Genomic DNA, 22503 nt, shown 5'->3' on the forward strand with positions numbered 1-22503 from the left:
AGTGTTCCAGGATGAGCACATAGACCATAGCTTGAGGCCATGGGAGGGATTGATATCTGAAGACTATTTGTGAGGAGAATGTTTATGGCAAAGGAGTTTATTGAATTTAGGGCTTAGAAATAATTAAAATAGTTAGAAGTTAAAGATTTAAGGAATCTTGTAAAGTTAGCATATTTTACTATAGCTAATAGAAGTTAGGAATTTTTAGAAACACTATACCTAGAAGCTTTTTTAAGAGATAGTGAGCTCAGGATGTTACAGGCAAACAGGATTCAGGAAGATAAGTAGTAAACTGAGGGAAGGTAGCATGAGTTACTATGTAATCACAAATTAACTATAGGACACATTAGAAGAGGTAGATAATAGATAATAAGGCTGATTCCAAGAGAATCACTGAAGCAGAAACTCTGAAGAGCAACAATTATTTATGGAGATACTAAATCTAGGAAGGGGGGGACTGAAAATGTCAAACTTCTGGCCTAATGTTTTTGTAAAAGTATAAAAGACAATCTTAAACTTGAAATAAAGAGGCAGTCTATAGAAAACTGAGAGGCTGTCTCATTTACTGACACCATCCATCTTTTCAGGTTGAATCCCTGGTTTCTGGAGTTGGACTCCAGAATTTAGTCTTTCTCATTGTATTATTTTCCTCTACTTCTTTGCATTGTTCATTTAAGAATGTCTTCTTATCTTTCCTTGTATTCTCTGGAACTCTGAATTCAGTTGGGTATATCTTTCCCTTTCACCTTGCTTTTCTTCTCTTCTTTCCTCAGCTATTGTAAAGCCTTCTCAGAGATCCATTTTTCCTTCTGCATTTCTTTTTCTTGGGGCTGGTTTTGGTCACCACATCCTGTATAGTATTATGAACATCCATCCATAGTTCTTCAGGCATTCTGTCTACCTGATCTAGTACCTTGAATCTAGTTATTACCTCCACTTTATAATCACAAGAGATTTGACATAGGCCATGCCTGAATGGCCCAGTGTTTTTCCCTACTTTTGTCAATTTAATCCTGAATTTTTCAATAAGGAGCTGATGACCTGTGCCAAAATCAACTTCAGATTTTGTTTTTCCTGACCACATAGAGCTTCTTTACTTTCTGCTGAAAGAAATCATAACCCATCTGATTTTGGTATTTTCCATCTGATTATGTCCATGTGTAGAGTTATCTCTTGTGTTGTTGGGAAAGAGTGTTTGCTGTGACCAGTGCGTTCTCTTGACAAAACTCTGTTAGTGTTTTCCATGCTTTATTTGGTTCTCCATTGCCAAACTTGCCTGTTATTCCAGATATCTCTTGACTTGTTAATTTTATATTCCAATCCTCTATGCTAAAAAGGACATATTTTTCTGGTGTTTAGTTCTAGAAGGTGTTGTAGGTCTTCACAGAATAGGTCAACCTCAACTTCTTCAGCATTAGCTGTTGGGGCATAGACTTGAATTACTGTGATTTTCATTGTTTGCCTTGGAAAAGAACTGATCATTATGTCATTTTTGAGATTACACACAAGTACTGCACTTAGTACTCTTCCATTGCCTTGAGAATCCTATGAACAGTATGTGTGCTTAATAGAAGCCAAGAATTATAAAAATGCCAGAGAAAAGCAGTTAAGTACTTTAATCTCCTTTACTTAATATCTTGCCTGGATTTATGAAATTGCCATAGTCTTCCATGTTAGAAACCCGCTCTCATCTGATATTAATTGACATTTGTTTTCATTTCATTAATATCTATTTTAGTTTCTCATTTTTTTTAAAGCTGATGTATTTCATTACATCACTGCAATCACCATGTCAAGAATATAACATACTACAATCTATTAAATACTGGACAGAAAGAGTAAACTGTTCTTTAGTTATCATTACAAGATGTTCTCTTTAAGTCAACATGTTCTTAATAATACATATTTTTTTCTTGATATCATCAGTTCATTCCTTACTCCATTATTCCTTTCATCCTCTTTACCAGCTATTGTATTATATTTGGGATACAGAAAAGTAAGAAAAACCAGATATGATCCATGCATGTCTGTCCAATGGAAGAACTCATCATTAATGAGATAAATAAAATGTAATTATCAACCATGAGATATAGCTGCTAAATTCTGAAATATATTTCTCAGAGTTTATATTTGAAAGGATGTTTGGGTTGAGGTTATTTAATTGGTTGTTTATTTAAGCAATAAAATAACATTATACCTATTTTTCTTTTTCCATTAATATAATATTTTAGAGTGTTAGAATTCTTATAAAAAGAAAACAGCACAGAATATGGACTTTATAGATGGAAACTATACCTTGGTAACAGAGTTTATTCTGTTAGGGTTTCCAACTCGTCTTGTTTCTCCTGCTTCTGACTTTGTACTCTATGATTTTAATGGGGAACGTTGGATTGATGATGCTAATCAGGGTTGATCCGCATCTTCAAATGTCCATGCATTTTTTCCTTAGTAACCTATACTTTGTAGACATTTGTTATTCTTCCACCATTGTTCTCCAAATGCTTGTCAACTTCCTCTCTCAGAATAAGTCCATTCCCTGTCATGGCTGTGCACTGCAGTTTTATTTTGCCTGTACTTTCGCAGATACCGAATCCTTTATCTTGGCTGCCATGACATATGATCTCTATGTCGCCATCTGTAACCCTTTACTGTACACGACTGTGATGTCTCGGGGCATCTGCGTATGGTTGATCGTCTTGTCATACTTTGGAGGCAATATGAGTTCCCTGGTGCACACATCCTTTGCGTTTATTCTGAAATACTGTGATAAAAATGTCATTAATCATTTTTTGTGTGTGTGACCTCCCTCCCTTGCTTAAGTTATTGTGCACAGACACATCACTTAATGAGTGGCTTTTCTCCACATATGGCAGCTCAGTGGAAATTATCTGCTTCATCGTCATCATCATCTACTTTTATATTCTCCTCTCAGTCTTAAAGATCCGTTCTTCCAACGGGAGGAAGAAGACCTTCTCTACCTGTGCTTCTCACTTGACATCCGTGGCCATCTACCAGGGAACTCTGCTCTTCATTTACTCATGACCCAGCTACTTGTATTCTCCCAACACTGATAAAATCATCTCAGTGTTCTACACCATCATCATCCCAGTGTTGCATCCCTTGATTTATAGTTTGAGAAACAAAGACATAAAAGACACTACTAAAAAACTCTTAAAACCAAAGATAAATTCCTCCTGAGATATAAAGTTCCAGGATTCATTACAAACTCCAGCTGTGTGTATACTCAGTTGTGTCCAACTCTTTGGAACACCATGGACTATAGCCTGTTAGGCTCTTATGCCTGTGGAATTATCCAGGAAACAATACTGGAATGGGTTGCCATATCCTCCTCCAGGGGATCTTTCCCACACAGGGATCAAACCTGCATCTCTTGTTTCCTGCATTGACAATCAGATTCTTTACCCCTGCAATACCTGGGACAAAGTGTAGCTAAGAACCTGCCAACAACCTTGCCAGCACATACACAACTTCTCACACAAGCATTTTATCAAACACTTAAACACATTTCATAGCCCCAAGATAAAGTAAACATTTAAAAGATTCAAAACTGCTGCAATGTTATATTTGAATAACTTTCCAACTATTCACTTCACTTCAGTCACTCAGTCATGTCCAACTCTTTGAAATCCTGTGGACTGCAGAACATCAAGTTTCCCTGTCCATCACCAACTCCTGGAACTTGTTCAAACTCATGTCCATCGAGCTGGTGATGACAACCAACCATCTCATCTATTGTCCCCTTCTCCACCTGCCTTCAATCTTTCCTGGCATCAAGGTCTTTTCCATTGAGTCAGTTCTTCATCTCAGGTGGCCAAAGTATTGGAGCTTCAGCTTCAGCATTAGTCCTTCCAATAAATATTACTTTAGGATTGACTTATTTTAGCCTCTTGCAGGCCAAGGGATTCTCAAAAGTCTTCTGCAACACGACAGTTCAGAATCATCCGTTATTTTGGCACTCAGATTTCTTTATGGTCCGACTTTCACATCCATACATGACTACTGGAAAAACCATAGCTTTGACTAGACAGACCTTTGTTGGTAAAGTAATGGCTCTGCTTTTTAACACTCTCTCTGGGTTTGTCATAACTTTTCTTCCAAGGTGCAAGAAAGTGTCTTTTAATTTCATGGCTGCAGTCACCATCTGCAGTGACTTTGGAGCTCAAGAAAATAAAGTCTGTCGCTTCCAACCATTAGGAGCTGGGAGTTAATGCTAGAACAGATTGTAATAGGTTGTCTTAAAAGATATAGTAAGAACCTCAGATATTGTGTCTGTGTGTGTTTTCATGTGTAGAATATCTCATTAACAAGATTACAATTACAAAATTACTGGATTAGTGAGGAAGTCAGATTCCTTTGGTTTCTGTACTATATCTTGTACCCAACTAGTCAATTTCACTTTGATCAATTACTTAATTTTTCTGTCTCAATTGTCTCACCTGTAAAGTGAGAAGAGTATAGTACCTACATCAATGACTGTTACATGTTTGACTAAAGGCTGAGAATCATGCCTGAACCATGTTAAACACTTGAAAGATCTTAAATACATATATTTATTTAATCAATTAAAATACATATAGTGCAACGAGATGGTGTGATGAAGGGATGCAAAGAAAGGAATAATACAAAATCAAATACCTTTTTTTAAAGTGCTGCCCAATAACAAGTCAAGAGCCTTCTATACCCAAGTTAATCCAAATTAATTTGAAAACTTTTTCTAAGTAGCAGCTTGCAGACTAAAGGTTAATTACTAGAAAATCATTTGTTTTCCTACCTATCTTTTATTTTTATGCATGGAAGTGTTACTGAAAATGTGGAACATCCTTCTCTGTTATCTCAGAAACACAATTAGCTACTGAGTGTATAATCTGCGTCTTCAAAGTCTGGTCAACTGACATGACATTGCAAAGCACCACAGAGAACATGCACTTGAAACCTGAACATAAAGGACATATATAATTGCAAAATGTATTTCCATAATTGATGTTTTTGCTGTTTATTATTATTTTCATCATTCAGTTCATTTCAGTTCAGTCGCTCTGTCATGTCCGACTCTTTGAGACCCCAAGGGCTGCAGCATGCCAGGCCTCCCTGTCTATTACCAACTCCCAGAGTTTACTCAAACTCATGGCCATTGAGTCGGTGATGACATCCAACTATCCCATCCTCTATAGTCCCCTTCTCCTCCAACCTTCAATATTTCCCAGCATCAGGGTCTTTTCCAATGAGTCAGGTCTTTGAATCAGGTGGCCAAAATATTGGATTTTCATCATTATTTTTTTATTATACAATTATTTAATTGTCATTTGTATATCTATTTGGTGAGGTATTCGTTCAAATCATGTCCTCATTTTAATTGGGTTGTCTTTTTATTATTTATAAGTATTTTTGTATATTCTGGCTACAAACTTCTTGTTACATATCTGTTTTGCAAATATTTTCTTCAGTTAATGTATAAATCTAACATCTATCTATGTTACATAATGATCAGATCAGTCACTCAGTCGTGTCTGACTCTTTGCGACCCCATGAATCGCAGCATGCCAGGCCTCCCTGTCCATCACCAACTCCTGGAGTTCACTCAAACTCATGTCCATCGAGTCAGTGATGCCATCCAGCCATCTCATCCTCTGTCGTCCCCTTCTCCTCTTGCCCCCAATCCCTCCCAGCATCAGAGTGTTTTCCAATGAGTCAACTCTTTACATCAGGTGGCCAAAGTACTGGAGTTTTAGCTTTAGCATCATTACTTCCAAAGAAATCCCATGGCTGATCTCCTTCAGAAAGGACTGGTTGGATCTCCTTGCAGTCCAAGGGACTCTCAAGAGTCTTCTCCAACACCACAGTTCAAAAGCACCAATTCTTCAGTGCTCAGCCTTCTTCACAGTCCAACTCTCACATCCATACATGACCACAGGAAAATCATAGCCTTAAAATGATTTCGTAAAATTATGTAACAGGAATAATTAATAATCAATGAAACATTATCCCCTCTGCTTATATTCTATTCATACTGCTTCAGTTTTCTTTTGCTATATAACCACTGTCTCAAAATGGCAAGGTTTAAATAACTGGGATGAATTCTGTTATTCTTCATTTTGACTATGGTCAGATGGTATCATACCATATAGCATCCCATGGACAGAGGAGCCTGGTGGGTACAGTCCAGGGGGGTCTCAAAACAACAGCTGCTGCTGCTGCTGCTAAGTCACTTCAGTCGTGTCCAACTCTGTGCGACCCAATAGATGGCAGCCCACCAGGCTCCCCTGTCCCTGGGATTCTCCAGGCAAGAACACTGGAGTCAGTTGCCATTTCCTTCTCCAATGCATGAAAGTGAAAAGTAAAAGGGAAGTTGCTCAGTCATGTCCAACTCTTCACGACCCCATGGACTGCAGCCTACCAGGCTCCTCTGTCCATGAGATTTTCCAGACAAGAGTATAGGAGTGGGGTGCCATTGCCTTCTCCACAAAACAACAGTTACCAAGGATAAATAGTAGTTTAAGGGTTCTTCCTGTTTTATTTCAAAAGTAGTTGTCGTTTCATCTTACAAATAACAACCTGTGAATAAACTGAACTTCATGTGAACAATATGTCATATTTTTTAGGTCCAAAAAATATACACATCACTCACATTCCAATTTTTACATATTAACCAAGATACATACACATGCAAACACATGACAAACATATAAACCCATGCAAACACAATGTAGATAAGCCTATATATTTCAGCAATATTCCACAGCAATTCACCCCAAGATGATCATGGACCTATTTGCCAAGAAAAATTTAAGTCTCTTCTCTCTCTGGCTGTTGTGGTGCAATTGTTGGTCTTCTGTATCCTTGATGATTCTGAGTGTCTCATGCTGGCAGTGATGGCTATGATCAGTACAAGGCCATCAGCAGCCCCTTGTTCTATGTGGTCAGCATGTCCATCAGGGTGTGCTTTCTGCTCATAGCTGGGATTTACCTAGTGGGAATGGCAGATGCTCTGATGCACATAGCATTAACATCCTGCTTATGTTTCTGTGGGTCAAATGTGATTAACCATTCCTTCTGTGACTCACCTCCACTTTTCCTCCTTTCCTGCTCTGGCATACAGATCAATGAATTAGTGACATTAACCAATTTTAGCTACACTGAGATGTTTACTGTTTCAAGAGTACTTGTCTCTTACTGTTACATCATCCTAGCAATTTTGAAGATCCATTCTGTTGAGGGAAGGTTCAAAGCTTTCTACACCTGTATCTCCCACCTAACTCCTGTGGCAATTTTCCAGGAAACTGTACTTTTCATGTATTCCAGTCCAAGTCCATCCTATTCTCTGGATAAAGACAAGATGACCTCATTTTTTTTACACAATTAATCTCTTGTGATTTCTGTGTTAAACCCTCTGATAAATAGCCTAGAAAATAGAGATGTGGAACAGTCCCTGAAAAAAACTGAAAAATGAAAGGTGGTTTTAAAATATGTATATTATACATACACAGAAAAAGACACTAGATACATAGATTTGTTGCTTTTTCAAAATTTTATTCATGACTGAAGAAAAACAAGTTTGCCTCAAGTACTTGTTAGTAAATGAATGCATGTTATAAAGTCCAATCTTCCAAAATATTATAGTCCAAGACATTACCTGCTTCATTATGTGTCAAAAATTATAATATATATGATATCTCCTCTTTGCCAAAATCTTTCCAGAGTTCATTTATTTATTTATTTTTATTTTCTAAATTTTATGGTTCATTCTTTCACTCAAAAAAATTTTTTTAATATTACACTAGATTTTCTGTTTGTTTGTTGAGATATATTTAAGCATTTAGGTCTTTTACATTATATTGTTCATATTGTACTTTCTAGACTAATTAATATAAGCTAAAGCAATGTGGGTGCTCAGTTGATAAGCCGTGTCTGGCTCTTTGCAACACCATGTAAGAAGGAGCAGGACCCTGTGGTCCTTGTCCTCCCCTCTCCCCATGTTCTCTGCCTGCCTTTTTTTTCTTTTTCCTGTGGAAAACTTTAGTCAAGACTAAGTTTAATCAGAGATGTGAGAAATGTGGAAACAAAGGAAAATAATCAAAGGAGAAGAAATAATAATGTAATTATTAGGCATAGTCAAGGATCTTAGTTCTTTCTTAATGGCCATAGATAATATTCTGAGCCATATCCTGTGAGCTGTCTTAAAGACACTAAATCCCCAGGCAGAGAAGGTAACAACATGATGACCAGACAGTACCCCAGACATGAGCTGCCATAATTCCAAGAATTGACCACAAAGAATTGGCAACAACTGACCCTGGAACTGAAGATTAATTGTACCTAAAAACAACCAAGGTGATGTTGGTCAGGCCACCGCTGACCAATTTGAAGATGACTGTCATAACTGACTGTGCTATTTCTGTGTGTTGCTCTCTCTTTCTGTCTATGAAACTCTTGGCCCACTGGTTGTCCATGGAGGGGAAGTCTGCCTTTGAACCGATGTCCAGCACACTCTATGCCCAACACCACACCCCAGTCGCTGGCATCTGAAATAAAGCAAATTTTCCTTTCCACCAGCATAACCTGTTTATTCTATTTTGAGCAGCAAACAGCTGGAATCCTAAGACTCTTTGGTAACAGACAGACCCTTCAGGCTCTTCTGTCAGTGTGATTTTCCAGCCAAGAAAACTGGAGTGGGTTGCCATTTCCTCTTCCAGGATATCTTCCTGTCCAAGGGATCAAAACTGCATTTTCTGCATATCCTGTATTGGCTCCTATATAAGGAAATGGCAACCCATTCCAATATACTTGCTTGGTGGGCTACAGCCCATAGGGTTGCAAAGATTTGAACATGACTGAGGGACTGAACAACCTGCATTGGCCAGAATACTTTACCACTGAGACACCTGAGAAGCCCCAAGCTAAGAGCTAATCAGTTCAGTTCAGTTCAGTCACTCATTAGTGTCCGACTCTTTTGACCCCACGAATCGCAGCATGCCAGGCCTCCCTGTCCATCACAAACTCCCTGAGTTCACCCACTTTCATGTGCATCAAGTCAGTGATGACATCCAGCCATCTCATCCTCTGTCGTCCCCTTCTCCTCCTGCCCACAATCCCTCCCAGCATCAAGGTCTTTTCCAATGAGTCAACTCTTCACATGAGGTGGCCAAACTATTGGAGTTTCAGGCTCAGCATCATCAGTTCAGTTCAGTTCAGTCGCTCAGTCGTGTCCAACTCTTTGCGACCCCATGAATCGCAGCACTCCAGGCCTCCCTGTCCATCACCAACTCCCAGAGTTCACACAGACTCATGTCCATCGAGTCAGTAATGCCATCCAGCCATCTCATCCTCTGTCGTCCCCTTCTCCTCCTACCCAAAATTACTCCGAGCATCAGAGTCTTTTCCAATGAGTCAACTCTTCACATGAGGTGGCCAAACTACTGGAGTTTCAGCTTTAGCATCATTCCTTCCAAAGAAATCCCAGGGCTGATCTCCTTCAGAAAGGACAGGTTGTATCTTCTTGCAGTCCAAGGGACTCTCAAGAGTCTTCTCCAACACCACAGTTCAAAAGCATCAATTCTTCAGGGCTCAGCCTTCTTCACAGTCCAACTCTCACATCCATACATGACCACTGGAAAAACCATAGCCTTGACTAGATGAACATTTGTTGGCAAAGTAATGTCTCTGCTTTTGAATATGCTATCCAAGTTGGTCAAAACTTTCCTTCCAAGGAGTGTCTTTTAATTTCATGGCTGCAGTCACCATCTGCAGTGATTTTGGAGCCCCCCAAAATAACATCTGACACTGTTTCCATTGTTTCCCCATCTATTTCCCATGAAGTGATGGGACCAGATGCCATGATCTTCATTTTCTGAATGTTGAGCCTTAAACCAACTTTTTCACTCTCCACTTTCACTTTCATTAAGAGGCTTTTTAGTTTCTCTTCACTTTCTGCCATTATGGTAGTGTCATCTGCATACCTGAGGTTATTGATATTTCTCCCCGCAATCTTGATTCCAGTTTGTGTTTCTTCCAGTCCAGCTTTTCTCATGATGTATTCTGCATAGAAGTTAAATAAACAGGGTGACAATATACAGCCTTGACATACTCCTTTTCCTATTTGGAACCAGTCTGTTGTTCCATGTCTAGTTCTAACTGTTTGCTTCCTGACCTGAATACAAATTTCTCAAGAGGCAGATCAGGTGGTCTGGTATTCCCATCTCTTTCAGAACTGTCCACAATTTATTGTGATCCACACAGTCAAAGGCTTTGGCATAGTCAATAAAGCAGAAATAGATGTTTTTCTGGGACGCTCTTGCTTTTTCCATGATCCAGCAGATGTTGACAATTTGATCTCTTGTTCCTCTGCCTTTTCTAAAACCAGCTTGAACATCAGGAAGTTCACGGTTCACATATTGCTGAAGCCTGGCTTGGAGAATTTTGAGCATTACTTTACTAGCATATGAGATGAGTGCAATTGTGTGGTAGTTTGAGCATTCTTTGGCACTGCCTTTCTTTGGGATTGGGATGAAAACTGCCCTTTTCCAGTCCTGTGGCCACTGCTCAGTTTTCCAAATTTGCTGGCATATTGAGTGCAACACTTTCTCAGCATCATCTTTCAGGATTTGAAATAGCTCAAGTGGAATTCCATCACCTCCACTAGCTTTGTTCGTAGTGATGCTTTCTAAGGCCCACTTGACTTCACATTCCAGGATGTCTGGCTCTAGGTCAATGATCACACCATCGTGATTATCTGGGTCATGAAGATCTTTTTTGTACAGTTCTTCTGTGTATTCTTGCCATCTTTTCTTAGTATCTTCTGCTTCTGTTAGGTCCATACCATTTCTGTCCCTTATCGAGCCCATGTTTGCATGAAATGTTCCCTTTGGTATCTTTGATTTTCTTGAAGAGTTCTCTAGTCTTTCCCATTCTGGTGTTTTCCTCTATTTCTTTGCATTGATTGCTGAAGAAGGCTTTCTTATCTCTTCTTGCTATTCTTTGGAACTTTGCATTCAGATGTTTATATCTTTCCTTTTCTCCTTTGCTTTTCACTTTTCTTCTTTTCACAGCTCTTTTTAAGGCCTCCCCAGACGGCCATTTTGCTTTTTTGCATTTCTCAGCATCATAGTAAGCATCAATTAACTAATTAACTCTGGATAGATATATTAATCTCAGATTTAAAAAATACTTCAAATTGAGAGATTTAGAGTTAATAATCAGTGGGTTTTGCAATTTTAGTCAGTTATTCATGTGGACAAGTCCATATATTTTATAAGTAAAGAATTATGTTTTCCAGAACATGGAAAAATTCTGAGGACAGTATGTGAATTGGAATGTCAGAGAAAGATAAGCTGTTTATGATCTCACACATATATTGAACCTAAAAAGATCAAACCTTCTCAAAATCGATTGATGGTCTCCAGGATATTGAATGTGGAGTTAGTAGGAGATGTTGGGTCAAACTATACAAACTTTCTGATATTCAATGAACAAGTTCTGGGATTTCAATGCAGAAGGTCACTCTATTTAACAATAGTATGTCAAGTAAACTTGACATTTGTCAATACAGTAAGATCTGTTCTCATTATAAAAAAACTAAAAATGGTAACCATGTGATGTGATAAACATGTTAATTAATCCTATTCTGGTAATCATGAAGTGAAGTGAAAGTAGCTCAGTCACATCCAACTCTTTGCGACCCCATGGACTTCTCCATGGAATTCTCCAGGCCAGAATACTGGAGTGAGTAACCTTTCCCTTCTCCAGGGGATTTTCCCAATCCAGGGATTGAACCCAGGTCTCCCACATTGCAGGTGGACTCTTTACTAGCTGAGCCACAAGGGAAGCCCAAGAAGGCTGGAGTGGGTATCCTATCCCTTCTCCAGAGGACCTTTCTGATCCAGGAATCAAACCAGGGTCTCTAACATTGCAGGAGGATTCTTTAACAATAGAGGGAAGCCCAATCTTTTCACAATGCATGCATACATCAGCTTATCATCTTTATACCTATACACAATCTTTTTCAATTTTATCTAATTAAAGGTGGAAAGAAAGAGGAGATTCCTTAAAAAACTAGAAATAGAACTGTCATATGACCCAGCAATCCCACTGCTGGGCATACACACTGAGGAAACCAGAATTGAAAGAGACATGTCTACTCCAATGTTCATTGCAGCACTGTTTATAATAGCCAGGACATGGAAGCAACCTAGATGTCCATCAGCAGATGAATGGATAAGAAAGCTGTGGTACATATACACAATGGAATATTACTCAGCCATTAAAAAGAATACATTTGAATCAGTTCTAATGAGGTGGATGAAACTGGAGCCGATTATACAGAGTGAAGTAAGCTAGAAAGAAAAACACCAATACAGTATACTAATGCATATATATGGAATTTATAAAGATGGTAATGATAACCCTGTATGCAAGACAGCAAAAAAGACACAGATGTATAGAACAGTCTTTTGGACTGTGGGAGAGGGAAAGGGTGGGATGATTTGGGAGAATGGCATTGAAACATGTATAATATCATACAAGAAACGAATCACCAGTCCAGGTTCGATGCAGGATACAGGATGCCTGAGGCTGGTGCACTGGGATGGCCCAGAGCGATGGTATGGGGAGGGAGATGGGAGGCGGGGTTCAGGATTGGGAACACATTTACACCCGTGGCGGATTCATGTTGATGTATGGCAAAACCAATACAATATTGTAGAGTAATTAGCCTCTAAATAAAATAAATAAATTTAAATTTTAAAAAAAAATGAAGAAACGCCCTCCCCTCGAGAGGACTGGAAGCAACTTTTATGTTCCTATTGTGTCTTTTATATTGCTATTTTCATTATTACAGTATTGTATTTAATTATTTATCAGTCAGTCTTCCCCTTGACTGAAAACTTTTTGAAGGAAGAATTGCCTTTCATTTTTGTAGCCTTGGGTTCCTAGTACTGTTAGACATTATTCATAAGTGAAAGAACAAATAAATAAAATTTCACTAAGATTTAAAAAAAAAAAAAAAGAGGAAAATAAGTCTGGAAGGTGAAGAGACAAAGAGCAATGGAAAGGGCACTGGTAAATTACATCATTTTACTTTCATTTTCAAATATTAACCATTCTGTCACTTCCTCCAAGATAATCTCCTACTCTTCTCCCCATTCTCAGCCCTGGTTGAGTGAAAAACAAAAAACAAAAAAACTGCCCACTCTTTCTTTTTGCCCTTTGGGTTTGCAAACAGCCATGTATTTAAATCATTATTTAATATCACCTGATTTGTGAGCATTCTTTGTCAAAGTACTGAGCATTCCATAACTTTTCATCAAAGCTCTCTGCATCTGAGAAACAATAGGGAATATTTGGTAAAATATGATAAACTAAAAATGCCAAGTGACGTTTTTCACTGATAATCTTTCTCTGTAACACAAAAAAACAAAGAGTATGGCATTTACCCAATGTGTGTGTATGTCTATGTGTAGGTGCCACTTGTACTTAGTTTCTCGGTTGTGTTTGACTTTGTGTGATCTCATAGACTGTGGCCCCCCATGCTTATCTGTCCATGGGAGTCTCCCTCCAAACAAGAATAGTGGCTTGGGTTGCCATGCCCTCCTCCAGTGTTTCTTCCTACAGATTTTTTCATTTCTTGTTACTGAGGAACACATTTTCTCTTTAAAGCATCTTTCAATTAAGAACTACATTTTTAAGTAAAACAGAAATCCTATTGGGAGATATTTTACATTATCCAACTGATAATAATATTGTAGTTTCCCAAACTCCAGTTTACATTGCTGGGTGGGTGTAGGTTTAAAGGAAGTTTGTCTATAGGGTCTTGAGAAGCAGAAGTGTTAAAAAGCTAAAAGTGGGCTTCATTTGAATAAAATTTAACCCAAAGAGTTTTTGAAGTAAAAAAAAAAAACTTTAGAAGAATTAATTTAGAAAGTGATGACCAATGACAATGCTACCTGCTCCTAGTCTGTATCAGATACTTAAATAATGATTGAGAAATTCCTTTGTAACACCAATGCATCCTTGTGTCAGGTTCTTGACTTTAACTGGTAGAATATTATTAGCAATTAGCTGTGAGGTTAATTGGCAGGATCTCCTGGAGTAGGAAATGGAAACCCACTGCACTGTTCTTGCCTAGAGAATCCCATGGACAGAGGAGTCCAGCAGGCTATGGCCATAGGGTTGCAGAGTTGGATACAGCTGAAGCAACTTAGCCCACACAGACATGAGGTTGTGTTAATCATGCCAAGAATGATGGTGATGTATAAAAAAGCATCAAAAATTGAACCTAGAATCATTTCCCCAAAGTTAAAAATGTGCTAGCTACATGAATTTTATTAATAGCTTGATCTGTTGCCTGGTTTTGAAAAAAAATAATAAATTAGAATCAAACAAGAAACAAACAAAAATAAACAAATAGAAAAGCAAACTAAATAAATAAGAAAATGTGCACCCCTGTGAAATCCTGAATTAGGATTCAAATGAAGTAGGAAATTAGGTATGAATAGCATTTTTAATTTTATCTCATTTAAAAGATATTGTCACCTTCTTTTCATTTTCTTAATAAGTAAGGATGCTGAGAAAATTTTTGCACATCAACTTGCTGCTTATACATTTTCTTGCTGAGAGTGTCTGTTCAATTCCCTTGCCAGTTGGTACAAAGCTTTTTACTTTATTATAATGAATGAGAACTCTTTATGTATTTTGGAAACAAGTACTGTCATACATATAAATATATGGCTTTCAAATCTTTTCTTCATTTTCTTGTTATATATGGGCTTTCTTGGTGGCTCAGATGGTAAAGAATCTGCTTGAAATTCAGGAGACCCAGATGGTACAGTAAAAATAACCACTCCTAATACAGTTTTTTTCTGATTATATTTATACACACCATTCTAGTTATTTCTTGATACATAAATAGCATTTCATAACTTAAAACAATAATCACTGGCTCATTATTTCCTTCCTTCTTGTGTTGACTGAGGTCACATGAAGTTCTTAGTGGAAAGAAGTTCTATAAGGTCAGTCACATCTGGCACAGGATGAGAATGTCTAAAGGAGGGACTTGATTCTCCCCTTCCCCCTCCAGGTATCTCAGAACCTGTCACAAGTTATATGCAGAACGTTAGTTCGACTTCGTACATAGCATCTCATGACTTTCATATGCTGTCTTCTTACAGGCTAGACTCAGAATTGACTTATAATATTTCTGTTAACTTCTGTTGGTCAAACACAAAAAAGTGTGGTAAAAATTAAAAGGGAGGATAAACAGGCAAAGTATCTTTGAAGAAAATGTGTAAATAGTGTACAGTACTTTTAAATTTTCCCCAACTAGTATTTGCCTATTGTAGAACTTTGTAAGTTCTAATTCCAGATTTATTTATCAATAGCTTTTGTTATTGCAATTAAATATGTGAGAATATGTACAGTCTCTTCTCTTTTGAATTTTAATCATTTAAAAAAATGTTATACAATTTAAAAAGTTAACTTCAATTTATAATTATTACAAAATAATGGCTATATTCTCCATGATGTAAAATACATCCTCAAGTTTATTTTGGATCCAATAGTCTCACCTCCCACTCCCCTCACCCAATCTTGTCCCTTACTACCTCCCCACTGGTAACCACCAGTGTGTCTTCTTTATCTGTGAGTTTGCTTCTTTTATGTTATTCACTGATTTGTGATACTTTCTATATCCCAAATATAAGCAGTATCACACAGTATGTATTTTTCTCTGTCTGTTTTATTTCACTTAGCAGAATACCATCCAAGTCTACCCATGTCATAGAAATGGCAAAAATTCCTTTTATATGGCTAAGTACTATTCTATTGTACATATATACCACATCCTCTTTATCTACTCATTTGTTTACAGACACAACACTTAGGTTGATTTCACGTCTTGGCAATTGTGAATAATGATGCTATGAACACTGGTGTATGTGTGTGTGTGTTTAGTATTTTTGCTATTGTTTGTTTTCTTGTTTTTGGATACATATCAAAAGTGGAATTTCTGGGTCATATAATAGTTCTATTTTTATCTCTTGGAGAAACCTCTTTACTGTTTCCACAGTAACATGTGTGCAGTCTCTTTATTTTTCTTGAAATGTACTTAAAAAAAAAAAAAAACTGAATGAAACAGTGTTTGAACAGCACATATATAGAAGGGAAAGTGCCAGGCATTTCAATCATTTGATTTGCTTTAAAAGGAGGATTAGTTCTAGGATCTTGGGAAGTAGCACAATCACACCAAACACCAAGATAATATAGATGAAAGCTTAAAGAGTGTGGAGAACTGCATTGTTGTCTATCAGGGATGATTTGGGGAGAACATAAAACTGAAGCTTCAGATATTTCTCAATTTTTCCTGTAAATAATGTTGATAGTAGCAAACACATTAGTTTAAGAAATAAAATTAAAGTTCTGATTTAGAAAAATTGACATCCATGTAAACATTTTAAGCAAGTCATTTTTTACACATATGAGCTATATCAGCAGAAAAATCCTTAAAGCATATATATTCCTTTCCTTTGTACATCATTATCCACTTCAATAGCCAGAAATACTAAACAATAAATATTTAGAAAGCACTACATTTTTGAATCCTTGTACCAGAAAGTTTAGAAGGAAAAAAATATATATTTTTTCATGAGTTTTTAATTGCAATGGAAACATTTTATATGAACATAATTCAGAAATGAGTGAATTATTTTGGAGATGTAAGAGAGTCACAGAGTCAGTGAAATGTCCCTGAATGACATGCAGTTGGAGGATGGGAATAAATTTATGTTTGATGATGAAGTCTGCCCTGAAAAATATCACTGACCAGACTGTTAAAAGCATCATTAGTCATAATAGATTGAGTTTTTACTGTTGTTTTGTTGCTGTCATGTTCAACTCTTTGCAACCCCATGGACTTTAACCTTCCAGGCTCCTCTGTTCATGGAATTTCCCAAACAAAAATACTGGAATGTGTTGCCATTTCCTTCTCCAGGACATCTTCCTGACCCAGGGATTGAACCCATATCTCCTGCATGGCAGGCTGATTTTTCACTACTGGACTACCAGGAAAGCCCAAATAGAAAACAACACAATGATCATTCATCTAAAGAATGGATCAATAAAACGTGTTCAGTTCAGTCAGTCGGTTCAGTCACTCAGTCGTGTCTGACTTTGCGACCCCATGAGCTGCAGCACCTGTCCATCACCAACTCCTGGAGCTTACTTAAAATCACGACCATTGAGTCAGTGATGCCATCCAACCATCTCATCCTCTGTCATCTCCTTCTCCATCCATCTTCAATCTTTCCCAGCATCAGGGTCTTTTCAAAAGAGTCAGCTGTTCACATCAGGTGGCCAAAGTATTGGAGTTTCAGCTTCGGCATCAGTCCTTCCAATGAATATTCAGAGTTGATTTCCTTTAGGATGGACTGGTTGTATCTTCTTGCAGTCCAAGAGACTCTCAAGAGTCTTCTCCAACACCACAGTTCAAAAGCATCAATCCTTCAGTGCTCAGCCTTCTTTATAGTCCAAGTCTCACATCCATACATGACTACTGGAAAACCATAGCTTTGACTAGATGGACTTTTGTTGGCAAAATAATGTTTCTGCATTTTATTTTTATTTTTTTGTCTTTTTATTTATTTATTTATTTTTGATTTTGTTTGAAAATATTTATTATATAACAAAACATAGATATTCTGGAAAACAATCAGATGAATGCACTTGAAAAGTTTTTTTTTTTTTTTTTTAAAGTCTCTCACTGTTTCCATTGTTTCCCCATCTATTTGCCACAAAGTGGTGGGACTGCATGCCATGATCTTAGTTTTTTGAATGTTGTTTTTTTTTTTTTGCTTGGGGCTGGTGCACTGGGACGACCCAGAGGGATGGTGTGGGAAGGGAGGAGGGAGGAGGGTTCAGGATGGGGAACACATGTATTTACTTATTTTTACTTTACAATATTGTATTGGTTTTGCCATACATCAACATGCATCTTCCATGGGTGTACACGTGTTCCCCATCCTGAACCCCCCTCCCACCTCCCTCCCCATACCATCCCTCTGGGTCATCCCAATGCACCAGCCCCAAGCTTCCTGTATCCTGCATTGAACCTGGACTGGTGATTCATTTCTTATATGATATTATACATGTTTTAATGCCATTCTCCCAAATCATCCCTTCTCCCTCTCCCAGAGTCCAAAAGACTGTTCTATACATCTATGTCTCTTTTGCTGTCTAGCATACAGGGTTGTCATTACAACCTTACAATTTAGAAAGGTTGTCTTTCTAAATTCCATATATATGCATTCGTATATATGCTTTTTAATATGCTGTCTAGATTGGTCAGAGGAGCCTGGAAGGCTGTAGTCCATGGGGTCACTGAGGGTCAGACACAACTGAGCGACTTCACCTTCACTTTTCACTTTCATGCATTGGAGAAAGAAATGGCAACCCACTCCAGTGTTCTTGCCTGGAGAATCCCAGGCACGGGGGATCCTGGTTGTCTGCCGTCTATGGGGTCACACAGAGTTGGACATGACTGAAGTGACTTAGCAGCAGCTAGATTGGTCATAACTTTTCTTTCAAGGAGCAAGCGTCTTTTAATTTCATGGCTGCAGTCACCATCTGCAGGGACTTTTGACCCCCCCCCCAACAAAAATAAAGTCTGTCACTGTTTCCCCATCTATTTGCCAGGAAGTGATGGGACCAGATATCATGATCTTAGTTTTCTGAATGTTGAGTTTTAAGCCAACTTTTTCACTCTCCTCTTTAACTTTCATCAAGAGACTCTTTAGTTCTTTTTCACTTTCTGCCATAAGGGTGGTGTCATCTGCCTTATATCTGTACAATTAAATATTACTGTGCCATGTGATGAAAAAAAATTCTGACACATGGAACAATATAGATGTAACTTGGAAACATTTTCCTTAAGGAAAGAAGACTGATAGAGAAAACAAATAAACAAAAAAAACCCCAAAGAACATATACTGCAAGATTCTGTTTTTATGAGGTGTCCAGAATAGGAAGCCACATAAAATTAGTGGCTGCTATGAGTATGAGGAAGGGGCAAGGGAAGTGATGAGTGATAGATATATGTGTGTTTCTTACTGGAGCTATCAAAATGTTCTGCATTTAGATAGTGGTGATGGATGAACCACCTTGAAAATATTCTAAATTCCAAGTAACTGTATATATTAAAAGGGTGAATTTTATAATATGCATATATTCTTATAGAAAAGGAAACAGGATCAGTGAATAATAATGCTCCTAAATGAAGTGGTGAAGGAGAATATTTCAAAAGCACAATGAATATTCAAAAGGAGATTGAAAAAATAAGGAGGGGGGGGTGGATCTACTTGAGTTTCATTAGGTTTCCTTTTTGACTGGACAAGGAGGAGACCATTTCAGGGAACTGTGAGGCACAGCATCTAAACAATTTGCTGTTTTCTTCCTACCATAGATCAATTTGGTGATGATAGTGAAGCTTCAAATCTTAGCAGTTGCTAAGTGGTTTCTGAATTCTCAGGGGGATATACAAAAGCAGAAACATAATAAAGTGTTTGCATAACATCAAAGCCTAGGGGCAGTAGTGCAAGGATTTAAGTCCCAGGCTACCTGAAAAAATAAAAGACCACCTGCTTGTTATTGTCCAGTTACCCAAGACCTGCTCATTTTAGGTATATTTTCAAATTCTAACGTAAGAAATATAAGAGAAAACACTTAACTATCTGAGAAATTTAAAACAGATATTTGTAAAAAAACATTTCTACCTACTTACTCAATTAAACAACCTCTGCATTTAATTGCTAAAAATAGCATTTATTCCTCTGATTGTGTACTATCTTCCTGAACTTGTTAATAACCACAGCATAACTTAAATATTTTATTATTTGTTTTATTATTTTTGTTAAGTCATAGAAGCTCTGTTACTCCTTTTATCATTGGACCTGTGTATACAAGAATTGATGTGTTTGTCATTTTGTTTAAAAAATAATGCAAGTACCACCACGGTAAAAATAACTTTCAAATTCATCCCTTATGACAATATGTCATATCTATTTAGATCTGAAGAAAAAGTGCATTATTTGCATTTTATTTTCATATACATCAATACATACAGATATCAAAGTCATGACATATGTAGAAAGACACATACATAGTGGAGGGTATGTGTGTATCTTGGAAGAATTTCATATCCTTCTTCTCATTTCAGTCTTATGATTTTAAAGCTCATTTAAAATCCAAAGAGATGAAACTGTAGGTGATGTTTCATTGTTTTCAGTTCCTTTTAGCTCTTTCCTTCTACTGATGAAGAGAGTCATTATTTGACAACAGTCACTGTGAAGAGAAAATAAATATTGCCACAGAGTAATAATGCATTTCTAGAATAAAGGTTGCTAACACTCATATCATGTCTTACTAACTACTAAAATTGATAATATGAGTGTTAAATTGATAGTATATTAAACTGATAACTTGATAATATTGAGTGTTAAAATTGATAATGTCTATGATCATTATTATTAGTGCTCATTATTTCAGAAATACTCTTGATAGAAATACACTTAAACCAAGCATGATTTTAAAGAAAAGCACTAATACCATAATTGCTTTTTATATACATTTGAATATTTTTAAGCACAGAAAATGCTAGTCCTCTCTCAATGGCTTAATATCTCTAACATTGTAGTTTCTCTCACATTATTTTGAAGAGGAGAAGAGAGGTAAATTCGTCAAATCTATTCCCTGAGATAAAGAAAGTAAGACTCAAAGATGAGCTTGTAGAAAGTAACATGACTCATGAATGACATTTAGATTTGATTCAGTTTCTCAAATTTTATTCCAAATAAATTTTGTTATTGGGTTAAAGACAGCTCTGCTTCTTTAAAGAGTGAGTGCATGACTAAATACTTTTCTGAGTATAAAAAGACAGTTGCAGAAAGAAACTGTGTTCTGACATGATCTTTTTGCAGATGTGTGGAAGTACTACGCATCCATGTGTTCTTGATCGTTTCCTCAAAAATTTTCATAAGAACAAACAAGAATGGAAGGAGAGAATTGTTCCTCTTTTACTGAATTCATTTTCTTGGGAATTACTGAGAACATTGAGAACAAAGTGACCCTATTTACCATTGTTCTTGTTTATCTCATCATTCTTCTGGCAAATATTGGAATGATAACCCTGATCAGTATGGATCCCCAGCTGCACAAACCCTTGTACTTTTGCCTCAGCCACCTCTCCTTCTGTGACCTCTGCTATTCCACAGTCATCAGCCCTATGATGCTGGTGGACCTATTTGCCACAAACAAATTAATTTCTTTCTATGGCTGTGCTCTGCAATTCTTGGTCTTCTGTATCCTTGAAGATTCTGAGTGTCTCCTGCTGGCAGTGATGGCCTATGAGCAGTACAAGACCATCAGCAGGCCCTTGCTCTATGCAGTCAGCATGTCCAGTGGGGTGTGCTCCCTGCTCATGGCTGGAGTTTACCTAGTGGGGATGGCAGATGCTCTGATACACACGACATTAGCATTCCACTTATGTTTTGTGGGTCAAATGAGATTAACTATTTCTTCTGTGATTTACTTCCACGTTTCCTCCTTTTCTGATCTGATATACAGGTCAATGAGTTGGCATTATTCATTGTTTTTGGCTTCATTGAACTGAGTACCATTTCAGGAGTCCTTGTCTCTTACTGTTTTATCATCCTTTCAGTCTTGAAGATCCACTCTGATGAGGGGAGGTTCAAAGCGTTCTCTACCTGCACCTCCCACCTAACTGCAGTGGCAATTTTCCAGGGCACTATGCTCTTTATGTATTTCAGGCCAAGTTCAACCTATTCTCTAGATCAAGACAAAATTACTTCATTGTTTTACACTCGTAATTTCAATGTTAAACCCTCTGATTTACAGCCTAAAGAACAAGGATGTGAAACAAGCCTTAGAAAAATAAAATTTAAAAGATTATGCTAAATGTTCATATTTCACACACAGAAAAACACACCCATTGTGGTTTTTGTATTTGTAAATGTATGTTGCATCATACAAGAGAAAAGAAGTTGTCTCACTAAAACATAAATTAATAATAAACATTGATTACAAAGCCCAAATTTTAGAGATGCTACAACTTCCAAATACAGCCCACTCATATGTATCAAGAATTTATATACGGCATGTTCTCTTTGTTGAAAACTTTCCTGAGTGTTCTAATTTCATCACATTGCTAGATAATTCTCATGTGTTTACTGACAGATATTTGAACTTTTTATGAAATACTCTACGGTATGTACTGTGCTTTCTGTACTAATGAATATAAGCTAGTGCTAACCATAAGCATTTGGAAGCTGTATAAAAAAGTCATAAGATTTCACAAATCCTGGACATGGAAGCAACCTAGATGTCCATCAGCAGATGAATGGATAAGAAAGCTGTGGTACATATACACAATGGAGTATTAATCAGCCATTAAAAAGAATACCTTTGAATCAGTTCTAATGAGATGGA

At 37.3% G+C, this 22503-nt stretch overlaps 3 pseudogenes; all 3 read left to right on the forward strand.

Annotated features, from left to right (window-relative positions):
• Nucleotides 1–2269: 2269 nt before the first annotated feature.
• LOC106700591 (olfactory receptor 5I1-like) lies at nt 2270–3198 on the forward strand (annotated as a pseudogene).
• A 2893-nt stretch (nt 3199–6091) lies between these two features.
• Nucleotides 6092–7381, forward strand: LOC138983954 (olfactory receptor 5W2-like; annotated as a pseudogene).
• A 13662-nt stretch (nt 7382–21043) lies between these two features.
• LOC102279875 (olfactory receptor 5W2-like) lies at nt 21044–21952 on the forward strand (annotated as a pseudogene).
• Nucleotides 21953–22503: the final 551 nt, after the last annotated feature.

Source organism: Bos mutus, chromosome 19 (genome assembly GCF_027580195.1).
Source record: "Bos mutus isolate GX-2022 chromosome 19, NWIPB_WYAK_1.1, whole genome shotgun sequence".
Lineage (NCBI taxonomy): Eukaryota > Metazoa > Chordata > Mammalia > Artiodactyla > Bovidae > Bos > Bos mutus.